Source organism: Nicotiana tabacum, chromosome 11 (genome assembly GCF_000715075.1).
Source record: "Nicotiana tabacum cultivar K326 chromosome 11, ASM71507v2, whole genome shotgun sequence".
NCBI classification, from domain to species: Eukaryota; Viridiplantae; Streptophyta; class Magnoliopsida; order Solanales; family Solanaceae; genus Nicotiana; species Nicotiana tabacum.
In genome coordinates this window covers 172,969,526-172,984,475 of record NC_134090.1, presented here as the reverse complement: position 1 = coordinate 172,984,475, position 14,950 = coordinate 172,969,526, and positions in this window count along the sequence as shown.

Here is a 14,950-nt window from a genome sequence, read left to right as displayed (position 1 = left end):
GCGGTATTCAAACCAAACGATCCATTAATGTATTAATTAATAATGATCTTACTGTTTTCAAGTATCCAAATCACTGCGAAAAACCCTATTCTGATTATTATATGCAAATGTCACATTTGGGTAAGAATTTAATGTTCAATTTCACACATTTTGTTCAACTACAATAATGTGAAAAGATTAGTATTTTTCAGAGGGAAGTAAGTTAATTATGCAATTACAAGTTGAGAAAGGAAATATCAAGGAAGTAACTTATGAGTGAAGGAAAGAGTTTTTATATATCACACAAACTCTTAAAATAAAAGAGAAAAAGAAAAGGTAGAATAATCAAACAAGGATATAATAAATGGAAAAGACTTTCATATCCTTATCCTTTTTTCCCTTATGTAGGTGAGGTATAAACAAGCAAATAATGAGGAAGTTCAACAACAACAATATACTCGATGTAATTCTATATGTAAAGTCTGAACAAGATAATATATACGCAGACATTACTCTTATTTTATATAGGTAAAATAGTTATTTCCAAAAGACCCTTAGCGAATAATGGGGAAGTACCATGCACTTAAGTTGCACAATAGTCAGTTGTACATGCTCACAGACAATCAACAGAAAAACCTGTTGTTTTTCAATTTAAGCGATTTCATAACCATAAAAAATTTCTCTTTCGGGGTCAATTCTATTTTTAAATATAATAATCAATCAGTGGGACGTTCAAAGAAGCTATGCACATTCATGAATGCTAATGAAAGAAAGTCATTTTATCTTAATCTCATTCACTGAAAAGGAGGCCAGGCGTAGCTTGCTATTTACTCGATCGCAAGTATTTTTGTAACACGTCTAATAGACGGGTAGATAATCAAATTTGTAAGAACTTATTATCTATCCTCTTTCAAGTACTGTGAGCACGTGATTTTTGTTTCGCACGACAATCGCTCCAAAAGGAAGTAAAAAATAATAATTGGCCCTGCTGTACAAATTTTGGATTTCTGTGCGGCACCTTGTTAATTTATTTGTGACTTCGGCCCATTTTTATTTATTTACTTTATTAAAACAAAATTCAAAAAAAATATATATATGTGTCCTGCATAATTCGAACCGTAATTCGGTCGTTGAATAGAAAATCATGAATATGCATCTTCGTCTGTGATTTTATTTTTTGTTCAACTTTACCTGTTTTGAAATATTTTAGTGTGCAAATAATTGTATTGAGTGTGTATTTAATTTTAATTTGATTTTTGGTTTAGTTTTGTTTTAAAATAAAAAGGAAAATAAATAATAAAATAAAATAAAAATATAAAGAAAGGACCCCTTCCCTTCCGGACTTGGGCCAATTTGTAAAAATTTGGCCCAAACAAACAGCCCAAAACCCAGGCCTGCCCGGTCCAACACCACCTGATACCCAGAACATCCAAACGACGACGTTTTAGCCCAGTGTGATCTGGGCCGTTGATCTCAGATTGATCAACGACCAAGATCAATCTCCCGTAACCCACCAACAAACCCGACCCGTCTCACCCGGACCGACCCCAAACCTTTATCCTTGAAACGACGTCGTCCCTGTTTAGCCAAAGGATCCTGGCCCTTCATCTCATCTCATCTAACGGCCAGGATCCATTTGCTCACTAACTATATAAACTCCTAACACTACCCTGCCCCCCCTATCCGAACCCCAGCCTTCGTCTCCCCAAACAAACAGCCCTAAACCCTAGCCGCCCCTATATCCTTCACCATGGAAACCGGCGGCATGAACGCCGGTGACCTTCCCCTTAACACCCTAGAACGCCCTTGCCATCCTGAACCCAAATCTATCAACCATGTAGTTCGAATCCCTCCCCACCTTCTCGAATCTTCATTTGAAGATTCGAGTCAAAACTCGATCTACTCAGTTTAACCCTAGTTTCACACCAGACACCCCCCAGACCCCCCTCGTGACCAAACCATACTTGGTTTGGTCCGAATCTGATCAGGGAAGCATGAATCTCAGATCTGAGTTTTGGAACTTGGTGGTTCTTCGTCACTGGTCCATATCCGTTCAAACCGAAGCGGTTAAGGTCTAATGGACTTTAATCAAAGTGTTTCTCATTTGAGAAACACTTCGATTAAAGTCCGTTCAGCCTTAAGAAAGGTTTGTCCAAGTCCGAGTCAAGTTTTGATTTTTCAAGGTTTAAGGTGAGTCCTTTCTTTTCTTTATTTGTTTTGGCCCATCTGATTGTGGTAAAAGTCTGTTCATACTTTGATTTTGTGTCTTTGAATTTTGTCAACTGTGCCCCGTCCACTTTGCCTAAACCTCTGCTTGTTTGAATGAGTCTTTCTATTTGCCCTGATGTAAGTAGTGTGCAATTAGCTGATTCTCAAAATTTGAACTGATCAATTGACTCCTCGAGCACCACTTTGTTTAGCCAGTACAATTCAAGTCATGTGCCCTATACTTTGAATGTCTGATTTTTGGCTACGATTGTGTATGTTAATGCTAATATAGTCGAGTCGACATGAGTCGTCAATTAGTTTCAACTGCCTGAACAAAATAAATCGATTTGCTTCTGTCGAACATTTGCCTGAATCAATTAAGAACCAAGTTCAGTTACTTATAGTTGTTAATATGATTTCAGAAACCTAAGGCTTGATCTGTAATTGAAATCTGAGTTGATAGCATGTGCACTTGTGCACAGCATGTGCACAGCCTATTTTTCCTGCATAAAGGGCTTTCAATTTTAAAATGGTTTGACAGCATATGCTGTCAGATATATTCTACTGCCCATACTTGCTTTTAGTTAATAAAATGGAAAAGTTGAATCTGCCAGGGAATGTGAATGGGGTCTAATACTTAATTAGCTAAAGTTGGGATGGAAAATGGGAGGCACATGGGAGGGGTATTGATGATAATCTATCAGGCTGTAAAAGGGGTAAGATGAAGGCTTATAAAAGGGAGGACATACAGAGATAAGAGGGAGAGATCTGAAAATACAGAGGGAGGGGGAAAACACACTGTGAGGAGTTTTGAAAGAGAGAGTGGAAATACATACAGGTATATACACACAGACAGAAATAGATAGAGGGAGGATAACACAGGAAAGAGGAACTGCATTTTTTCCTCTTTGTCTTGATTCTCACCTGGCCGGATTTACCTGTTCCATATCATTTCTTCTAAGTTCTGCTTGAGATTTTTAGTTGTGTGTAGCATCAGTGCATCCCCAGATCTGTTTTGCCTAAATTTTGATTCATATCACTGGGGACTTGCCACACTCTGTCATTTTTTCATTGGTTCCAACCGCATCTTGCACTGGGATTTTGTTTCTATTTGGTTACCTGCTGCTGCTGCTGATATTTGGTTTCCTGCTGCTGCTGACCTTTCCCTGTCATTCTCTTCTTCCTCTTTGCATTTCAGCATTCCAGGTACATATTTCAAATCCTATGTGGGTGTAAACTGTAACCATTCGAAAGCATGGAATGAAAGGAATTCCAAGAAGTTTAAGTGTCTGTCTGTAATGCTCGTGGTCTATTACTCCTTTCGTATGAATTGATCAGTGTATAATTCAATAGTAAAAAAAATGCCAGTTAGTTAATGCTCAAGCTGAGTTTTAGCCTCTTGTATCTTAGTTTATAGCTGTTTGTTGCTATGGGTTAAGTAATGGTGTGGTACGTAGGATGTACAAATATTTGACACAGTGACTGATCAGATTCTTGTTTTAGCTATAATGATATGCATAGGATAGGATACTTCCACCTTACACAATGATGTTCTGTTTTATTTTAGTTTCTTTTGTCAAAACCCGCTAGGCAGTATATAGGAGCGCGTTCGAACCCCCAGTGATAATAATGCTTAGTGGGTTAATTCCCTTAACCTAGCCTAAATGAGTCTAGTTTGAATTCAATTCAAGAGATGTTTTGGATACGAGCATAGCATTCGTCACGTAATTTCTTTATCAAAGTAGAACATTTCTCATAAAAGTAGGACGTCTTTTACTTTACAAATAACTAATCAGAAATTGATAAGATTTAGGCCCAAAACATATACTTGAATTGACATGTATCTTCTTTCTTCTATTTTAGATTGAACATAGTTAGAAATGTATCCACTTTAGGATATCCTTTTCTAAAATAGAGGCGAGCCTCGCCAAACAAAAATGCAAAATCGCGTGGCCCTCAATAAATAACCATGATAATTATTTAGAATTCAAGATAGGCCATTTAATAAATTCCATGGCCTTCTACAAAATAATAACGCGTTAGACTCTTTAGGCGCGGATTAATTAAATCATATTCTTAAATTCGGGTGCACATTGATGTGACCCAAATCCGAATCTCAACGAAGTCCGAATGTGTCGACGATCACGGGTGCATTGATTGTGACGTGGTTCGACGTGCATTTTCACGACGTTGCAATTCTATAAAAATAAATGATAATAATAAAAGCGGTTTAAACTTAATAAAAGCACATAAGTCACAACATGTATTTAAATCAGATATTTAGCCATTATAACAATTTAAGCGACCGTGCTAGAACCACGGGATTCGAGGGTGCCTAACACCTTCCCTCGGGTCAATAGAATTCCTTACTTAGAATTTCTGGTTCGCAGACTTCATTTGGAAAAGTCGAAAATTTCCTCGATTTGGGATTCAAGATAAACCGGTGACTTGGGACACCAAAAGCCAAACCTTTCCCAAGTGGCGACTCTGAATTAAATAATCTCATTTCGAATATTGTCACTTAAATTGGAAAAACTCCACCCGCGCATTTAACCCTTCGGGGCGGGGCGCGCAAAAGGAGGTGTGACAAGTACGAATCTATCTGATTCAGAAAGGAAGAACTTGCATTAATATCTCAATTTCAATTCAAATATGAGTTTGATTCAAACTTTTATGTTTTGAGAAATATTGATCATCCAAAAAGAGGAAAAAATAGAAAATAAAACTCAAAATATAAAATGATTTCGCCTTTCTTTCTTTTTCCTTCTTTTTAAAACAACGAATAATTTATTAGAATAAAATATATATACACAAAGCACAAATCCTCGCCGCATCATATTAAGTGGGCGTTTGGACATAGAGAATTGTAAAATTTCGAATTTTTGCAAGTGAAAATGGTATTTGAAAATTAGAGTTGTATTTGGCCATGAATATAATTTTAGGTTGTTTTTGAATTCTTATTAGTGATCTGAGAAAAAATCTTGAAAAATAACTTTTTGGAGTTTTTCAATTTATCGAAAAATTTCAAAATCCATCTTCAAGCGAAAATTGAAAATTTTATGGTCAAACATTGATTTCGAAAGAAACTGAAATTTTTTCGAAAAAAAGTAAAAATAATTTCATGGCCAAACGGGCTCTAAGTTGTTGTGGAATTTAAGAAATCCCTTGATCAGGTTAAGTTAAAAATGGATCAAAAAGAATAGTTTGGTGTACAAAATATTTCACATTCATGTAAAGTTTAAGAATAATCCGCATCTCAAGGGTAAGGTATACACGACATGTCCTAAAACAAATATCAGTGAGTGTTTCTACGGTTGGAACCCGTAAATACGGACAAAAAAATAAGATGTTGCTTATGAGGAGAAACAAAGAAAGAAAAAAAGGATGAAAATGACATGCAAATTGGTGGGGGGCAAGTAATGTCTAATCCCTTTCGGATCACATTTCCTTCACGTGAAGTTCGTACAATAATTGACACCCCAAAACACAATGAATTTTATTTGAGTTATTTGTCCTTTAGCTTACAAAGTCAGAGCTTGACAAGTGTTGAGTGTTGGGAATAATCTCAAGTATAAAATAAAGACAAATACAGAGAAAAACTAATATATTATTCGAATTCAAACTGATGTACATAATGAACTGAAATCTCTTCTATTTATAGAAGAAAGGAAGCTGTTGTGTAAGCTGTTACTATATCAAATATGGATAATCTTCTACCGGAGGTAATGTTTATCCATAACTGGGTACTGAAAGGATAAGCTTATTATATCCGGTATGGATAATCTTCTACCGGGGTAATATTTATCATAACCGGGTATCGAAGTGATAAGCTTCTTCAAGAAGCTTATTTCCAATAGAGTACTTAAATAGATAAACATATTTACGGTGGAGTCCCATATGGATAAGCTTCTTCAGGAAGCTTATTTACAACGGAGTACTAAATGAACATCCATAATATAATATATTTATAACAAATTGAACCCATTATTCTTAGTAGCATAATCACATAATATTCTGATAAAAATATTATAAAAACTTTAAATTTAGTTTAAATAAAATTAGAAGTTATTCAGTTTGTAAGCAAGTTATATTGACATTATAATTTGAGATTAAATAATTGACAAAATGATGCAGTGACCATACTTTTTTTGACGAACCCGATCAAATCAGTCGATGTTTTAGCGCTAAAATGCGAAAAATTGTATTTTCGATCAATGCAGTCGTTAATTTGATTTTAGAAAAAAAAAATTATCGAGTCGGTCGATATTTTTGCACAATAATATGATTGAAGAGTATAAATTAAAAAAAAATCTTAACAAATATCAATAATTAGTGGTAGAATAGTAACTTGCCACCATATAGACCTCCGACCGAATAAGTTAATTTTTTTGTGCCGAGAGAGTTAGTCGATCTTTTTTAAAAAAATTAATTTTTTGCACCAATTAACCGTCTGTCTCGGTCGGTTTTTAAATCGATCGATTTTTTATACCGACTAGGATTTTTCGACTCACTATATTCAGTAGATTTCTGGTCGATAATCTTTTAAAATTGACCGCGCTCGGACAAAAAATGCCCTATTTTAGTAGTGCCGCAAACGCAAGATAAAATATTCTTAAATTTTATTCCGAAATTATTATCGCTCGTAACCCAAGAACACCTAATTATAAGAACCTTAAACCATTTTAGTTTACATTTTGAACACTACTCTGACCAAAGGTACAAAATTAGTAGTATCTGCGAAAAATTTTATTTTGTGTCTCATACAACTGATACTAGTTATATTATCAGTTGTATGAGACATCTTTTTTGTCTCACAGTTTTGTGAACCCACATTTTTTGTAGACCCAGAAGTGTAGACTAGGGTCCACAAATTTGTGAGACAAAAATCAGTCAAACACAACTAACACAATAAAACTTCTCAGTATCTCCTACTTTCTGGCATGATGCAGTTAATTATTGTACTGTGTGTCCAACAATTGGTTCACATCTTAACCAATCAGAGCAGTGAAACCCAACATAATTGTTTCAAAACACATTTTATTTCATCTTTGAATAATACATGAATCAGTACAAAAGGGACAAGGGACCAGATATCATACAACAACAATGGATGTGTTATATTCTTCATAAGTTGGATATACAGAAACTCTCCTTTAATTTGTGTGAAACTAAGAATTGATCATGAATGAAAATTGGGAGTTGACTCTTTGTTGACTCCCACGCGAACTTGCAAAATGAAATGCTCGGCCAAGTCCCTAGGAATGAAATATATGTAGACTATATTGTCCGGATTCTCCGTAAATATCGTCGGGTTCGTGTCAGATCCTTCAGAACTAGAGTGTTATTGGAGGATCCGACACGGGTATAACATTATTTTGGAGAGTACGCACAACATACTTTGTAGAACACATGAACGATGATTACTATTTTGAATGGAAATGCTAGAACAGGAGAAGAGAACTTTCCGCGTGTTGCTAGCTGGAGAATATTCACTAAGGATCGTTTGGTATGCGAACTAAATTATCCCGGTATTATAGTCCTGGGATCATAATCTCTAGACTAATTTATCCCACTTGGGAGGTGTGATAAAATAATACCAAGTTTGATGGTATAAAGTGGGATAAGATGGGATATCCAGGATTAAGTATAAGACTAGGTTTATACCGTGTTTGGTTGACGGTATAATTTTATTCCGGGATAAATTTATACTATCAACCAAACATGGTATAAATTTAGTACCACACTTTATCCCATCTTATCCCGCATACCAAACACTCCTTAGGGCTCGTTTGGTATGAAGGATAAAGAATAATTAATCCCAAGACTAAATTTAAGAAAAGTTTATCCCATGTTTGGTTGGTAAAAAGTTGAGGTAAATTAATCCCGGAATTAGTTATCCCGGATTGTAGTATTTTTTATCCTCATAAAAAGGTGAAATAACTAATCCCAAGATAACCAACCCCGAAATAATTAATCCCGGGATAACTTTTTTCCAACCAAACGACCCCTTAATGTATAGAACATCTTCCCATGGTGACGGTATATTGGCTGTTTCAATCTCTTCTGGTCGAACGTGTGCATGAGGTACAAAAAATGTGTTAAGACTAGGGGTATTCATGGTTCGGTTTGGATCGGTTTTTCTCTAAAAAGAAACCAAACCAAGTAAGTCGGTTTTTTAAATATTAGAACCAAACCAAACCAATTAAGCCGGTTTTTTCTCGATTCGATTTATGTCGATTTTTCGATTTTTTCGGTTATTTGTTGGTTTTTTCTTAAATATAAGACATACACTACCAAACACACATTTCGGCGATCACATTTTTAATGTAACACTATCAAATCAATTGCCCTTTGAGAAATCTATTATTTACCAAGATATATTGATGATAATTGAATCAAATAGTGATGAATAATTTAAAGACTCAATTAAAAATATACTCCCTCCGTTTTAATTTATGTGAACCCATTTGACTGGGCACAGAGCTTAAGAAAAGAAAGAAGACTTTTGATCTTGTGGTGTAAAATGAGGCACATATATTTTGTGTGATAATAAATCATTGTGTAAAGGTAAATTGTTTCTAAATAAGAAAAGGGGTCATTCTTTTTGGCACGGACTAAAAATGAAATAGGTTCACATAAAGTAAAACGAAGGAAGTATTATTTTTAACATGAAATAGATTCTTACACTTAACAAAAGAAAACTACCAATTAAACTAGAATGTAAAGGTAAAGAACTGTACTAAATGTGCAAACGATTAATATTTACTATAAAAAATTTAAAACTAGGTATAAAAGTATACATATATATAGGTGTAATAATAAATTTAAAATAGATATTCCTATATTCGGTTTGGTTCGTTTTTTTTAATTAAAACCAAATCCAAGCCAAATTTGATCGGTTTTTAAATTTCAAAACCAAAACCAAACCAAACCAAAAAACATCGGTTTTTTTTGTCGGTTTGGTTCGGGTTTTCGGATTTTTATGAACACCCCTAGTTAAGACAATCGATTAGAGAATAAGAGCCTGTTTGGACATAAGAAGTTTTTCCCCTTTTCCAATTTTTTTTTACCTTTTTCCGAAATCAGTATTTGTTCAGAAAATTTTCAATTTTCACTTGAAGATGCATTTTGAAAATTTCCACAAATTTGAAAAACTTCAAAAAACTGTTTTTCAAAATTTCCACTCAAATCACTCACAAAACTTCAAAAACAACCTAAAATTATGTTCATGTCCAAACACAACTCAAATTTCAAATACCATTTTCACTTGAAATTATTTTTGCACTTTTTTTGGAATTTTGCAATTCTTTATGTCCAAACGCCCACTAAAACTAAGTTGAATAGTAACCGGAAATTGCATCATCAAACGACATTTGAAACATAATTCAACTTACTCGATAAGATCAATTGACCAGGCCAACACAAACAGCTCATTGAGGTAGCCAATTTCCACGATTTCATCGAGTTCGGGCTTGGTGAACATTCCACTGAACCAATGGCACCATCGACGTTGAGAATTAGGTTGTTTGCCTTTGAGAGGATATAGTTTTCGACCACAACTGCATCATTTTTTGGCGTTTTAGGATCATAAAAAAGAAATTCAGAATGATTCTCAGATTTTTAGGTGCTATAGTCTACGTCATCTACAGGATTTCAGACGACCAGCTCCGAATCTCCTTCAGACCCATAAAAAATGACCTAATAAACAATAGTCATGCTTCGCCATGATAATTCCTTGTTTTTTGACATTTTAGGGCCATAAAATAGGAATTTAGGACGATTCTCAGATTTTCATGTGATATAGTCCATGCCATCTGCATGAATTCAGGTGACCGGCCCCGAATCACCTAAAATTTTAGGGCCCATCAAAATTGACTTAATGAATAATAGTCATCGTTTCGCCATGCCCATTGCAATTTTTTGGCGTTTTAAGGTCATAAAACAAGAATTCACGATGATTCCCAGATTAGGAACAATATTCACCGCTTCGCCATGACCGTTCCTCATATTTTGGCATTTTAGGGCCATAAAATTTGAATTTCTTCCAATTTCCAAATTTTTGTGTGTTATAGCCTACGTCATCTGCATGCATCCGGGCAACCAGACCCGAATCGCCTAAAATTTTACCGGCCCATCAAAAACGACCTAAGGAATAATCGTCACCACTTCGCCATGATCGTTCCTCATTTTTTGGCATTTTAGGGCGATAAAACTGAAATTTCTCCCGATTCCTAGATTTTTGCGTGTTATAGCTCATGTCATCTCATGCATTCGGGCGACCGAACCCAAATCTCCTTAATTTTTGAGGGCCCATAAAAATTAACATAATGAACAACAAGTATCGTTTTGCCATAACCGTTCCTCATTTTTGACGTTTTAGTACCATAAAATAGGAATTCATGAAAATTCTTAAATTTTCGTGTCTTATAATCCACGCCATATGTTGAATTCGAGAAATCGACCCCGAATCACTTAAAATTTTACGGGCCCATAAAAATGACCTAATGAATAATAGTCATCATTTTTCCATGACCGTTCCTAGTTATTTGGCATTTTAAGGCCATAAAACATGAATTTAGGACGATTCCCATACTAGGAAAAATAGTCACATCTTCTCCATAACAATTCCTCATTTTTGGGTGTTATAGGGCCATATAACTAAAATTCTGCCCGATTTTCAGTTTTTCGTGTGTTAGCCCACACCATCTACATGCATTCGGACGATCGGGCCTGAATCGCCTAAAATTTTACTAGCCCATCGAAAGAGACCTAACGAACAATAATGACCGCTTCACCATGACCGTTCCTCATTATTTGGTATGTTATGGCCATAAAATTAAAATTTCATCAGATTCCTAAATTTTCGTGTGCTATGCCCACGCCATTTACATGCATCCGGGCGACCAGACCCGAATCGTCTAAAATTTTGTCTGCCCATAAAAAATGAGCTAAGGAATAATAGTCTCCTCATCGCCACGACCGTTCATCATTTTTTGGAGTTTTAGGGCCATACAACTAGAATTTCGCCCGATTCCCAAATTTTTGTGTGCTATAGCCCAAGCCATCTACATGCATCCGAGTGAGCAGACCCGAATCGCCTAAAGTTTTCCGGTCCATCTAAAATGACCTATGGAACAATAGTTACCGCTTTGCTATGATCATTCCTCATTTTTTGTGTTTTAGGGCCATAAACTAGAATTCCGTCTGATTCCTAGATTTTCTTGTTCTATATCCCATGCTATCTGCAGGCATCCCGACGACCGGATCCGAATCACCTAAAATTTTGACAGCCCATCAAAAACGACCTAAGGAACAATAGTCACTGCTTCGCTACGACCGTTCCTCATTTTTTGGTATTTTAGGACTATAAAACTGGAATTTCTCCCGATTTCCAGATTTTCATTATAGCACACGCCATCTGCATGAATTCGTGCGACTGAACCCGAATCTCCTAAACTTTTTCCGTATCATAAAAAATGACATAGGGAACAATAGTCACCACTTCGCTACGACCGTTCCTCATTTTTGGCGTTTTAGGGCCATAAAACTAGAATTTCGCACGATTTCCAAATTTTCGTGTGCTATAGCCCACGCCATCTACATGCATCTAAGCGAGAGGGCTCGAGTCACCTAAATTTTACCGGCCCGTCAAAAATGACCTAACGAACAATAGCCACCTCTTCCTTACGACTGTTCCTCATTTTTGGCATTTTAGGGCCATAAAACTGGAATCCGCCTGATTCCCAAATTTTCGTGTGCTATAGCCCACGCCATTTACATATATTCGTGCGAGCGGACCCAAATCTCTTAAAGATATCTTATTCATAAAAAATTACCTATGGAATAATAGTTACTAGTTCGTCATGACCGTTCCTCATTTTTTGCATTTTAGGGCCATAAAACTTAAATTCCGTCCGATTCCTAGATTTTCTTGTACTATAGCCCACCGATCTGTAAGCATCCAGGCGACCATACACGAATCGCCTAAAATTTTGCCGCCACATAAAAAATGACCTAATTCTTCATTTTTTGGTGTGTTAGGATCATAAAACTAGAATTCCACCAGATTCGGGCGATGAGACCCGAATCGCCTAAAATTTTATCGAATATCAAAAATGACCCAAGGAACAATAGTCACCGCTTCACCATGAATATTCCTCATTTTTGGCGTTTTGGAGCTATAAAACTGGAATTCCGCCCGATTTTTAAATTTTTGTGTGCTATAGCCTACGCCATCTGCATGCATTCGGGCGATCGGACCCAAACCGCCTAAAATTTTGCTATCCCATCAAAAATGACCTATGAAACAATTATCACCGTTTTGCCATGACCATTCCTTATTTTTTAAGCGTTTTAGGGCCATAAAATTGGAATTCCGTCTCGATTTCTGGATTGTCGTGTGCTTTAGCCCACACCATTTGCATGCATCCGTGCGACCGGACATAAATCACGTAAAATTTTGACGGCCCATCAATAACGACCTAAGGAACAATAGTTACTTCTTCGCCATGGTTGTTCCTTATTTTTTTGGCATTTTAGGGCTATAAAATTAGAATTCACCTGATTCCAAAATATTTGTGTGCTCGCCATCTGCATGCATTCGGGCGACCGGACCCGAATCGCGTAAAATTTAGCAGGCCCATAAATAATGACCTAAGGAACTATAGTCACTAATTCTCCATGATCGTTCCTTATTTTTTGACATTTTAGGGCCATAAAATAAAAGTCCGCCCTATTCCCAAAACTTCGTATGATATAACCTACGTCATCTCTATGCATCCGCGCGAGTGGACCCAAATCGCATAAAGTTTTTCGGTTCATAAACAATTACCTATGGAATAATAGTTACCGCTTCGCCATGACCGTTTGTCATTTTTTTTGCGTTTTAGGGGCATAAAACTGAAATTTTGCCCGATTCCCAGATTTTCTTATGCTATATATCACGCCATCCGAATGCATCCAGCGGCCGCACCCGAATCGTCCAAAATTTGTCGTCCCATAAAAAAAGACCTAAGGAACAATAGTCACCGCTTCTCCATGATCACTCCTCATTTTTGTGATTTTTAGGGACATAAAACTGGAATTCCGCCCGATTCTTAGATTTTTGTATAGCTGATGAGCGCAAAACACACACTTACATATGTTCGCTAGTCGAATGTAGTAAAATATAATATCGTATCTACATGGACTGGAGTTAAACAACATTTTCGTAGTTTATAGTTGATTTCTATCCAAGATGATCAACAGTTGAGATTTATGTGATTAAAATTAAATTTAAATAAGAGTCTAAACTATTGACTAATGACAATCAACGCAAGTAATAAGTAAAGAAGGTTATCAATTGGGAGGAGATAGGGTTGATAGGATAGGTGCAAGACAAATCATTGGGATCTAAATCTAGATAATTCACTTCTAATGTTCAAGTGAGTCTCTCGAATTCACTTGGTTATTAGTTCAATTGATTAGTAGAAACTCCTCTCTCGATTAAGTTTCAACCTCACAAAATGAACCAATTTTAAGCACGTGAAGATATGCACGAATTCGTAGTGGATTGGTCTTTGAGAGAGCCTCTCTCGATTATCCTCCTAACTAGGTTTAATCAACAATTCAACTAGCCTCTTCCGATTACTAAGAAGAATTAATGACTTCAACCAACAAAATATAATGCAAAAATATCACAAGTTATGCACCTTTCAATTACATGAACAAGTGATAATAGATGCAACTCAAGTGGCTCTTACTTTTCCAATACAATGCACCTTTCTTCTGATTTCATTAGTTCAACTCAAAAGGCAAACCACCCACCCCACACTTTAACTTTTATAAAGTTCATACAATTTAAGTGCTTATGAAGGTTAAAAGGTTCAAATAGATGGTCAATTCAAACAAATGGGTAAGGCTTGTAATATGGTTGCTAAAGAAACAGGATTATAGGCTCAAAGGGGTTATGTCACACCTCTTTTTTCACCCGCGCCACCGCAAAGGGGCGCAGAAGGGGAGTTTTTCCAATTAAGGGACAATCGAAACGGAATTTATTTATTTATTTCAGAGTCGCCACTTGGGAGATTTATGGTGTCCCAAGTCACCGGTTGAATCCCGAATCGAGGAAAAGAATGACTCTGTATTATAGTCTGCGAACCAGAAATCCGGATAAGGAATTCTGTTAACCCGGGAGAAGGTGTTAGGCATTCCCGAGTTCCGTGGTTCTAGCACGGTCGCTCAACTGTCATATTCGGCTTGATTATCTGCTTTTATACAATTATGAACCTACGTGCAAATTTTAACTGTTTACCGCTTTGTTATTATTTATTCAAAGAATTACAACGTCGTGAGAATGCATCTCGAATTGCGCCACATAAATGTACCCGCAATTTTTGATACGTTCCAACTTCGTTGAGATTTGGATTTGGGTCACATAAATGTGCACCCGAGTTTAGGAAAATAACATTATTAAATACGCGCCTAAAGACTAACGCGTTGTTATTTTGAAAAAAGCCGTAAAGTTCGCTATGCGGCTTGTCTCGAAATCTAAGCATTCGAAATAACTGTCCGTTGAGGGCCCCACAATTTGTGTATTCTTGTTTGTCGAGGCTCGTCTCATTCATTATTTTTTTAAAGGAATTTGCAACACCATGGACATACATCTCGAACCACGTCACAATCAATGTACCCGTGATTAGTGACACATTTCGACTCCGTTGAGATTTGGATTTGGGTCACATCAATGTACACACGCATTTAAGAAAGTAAATTATTAAAGACG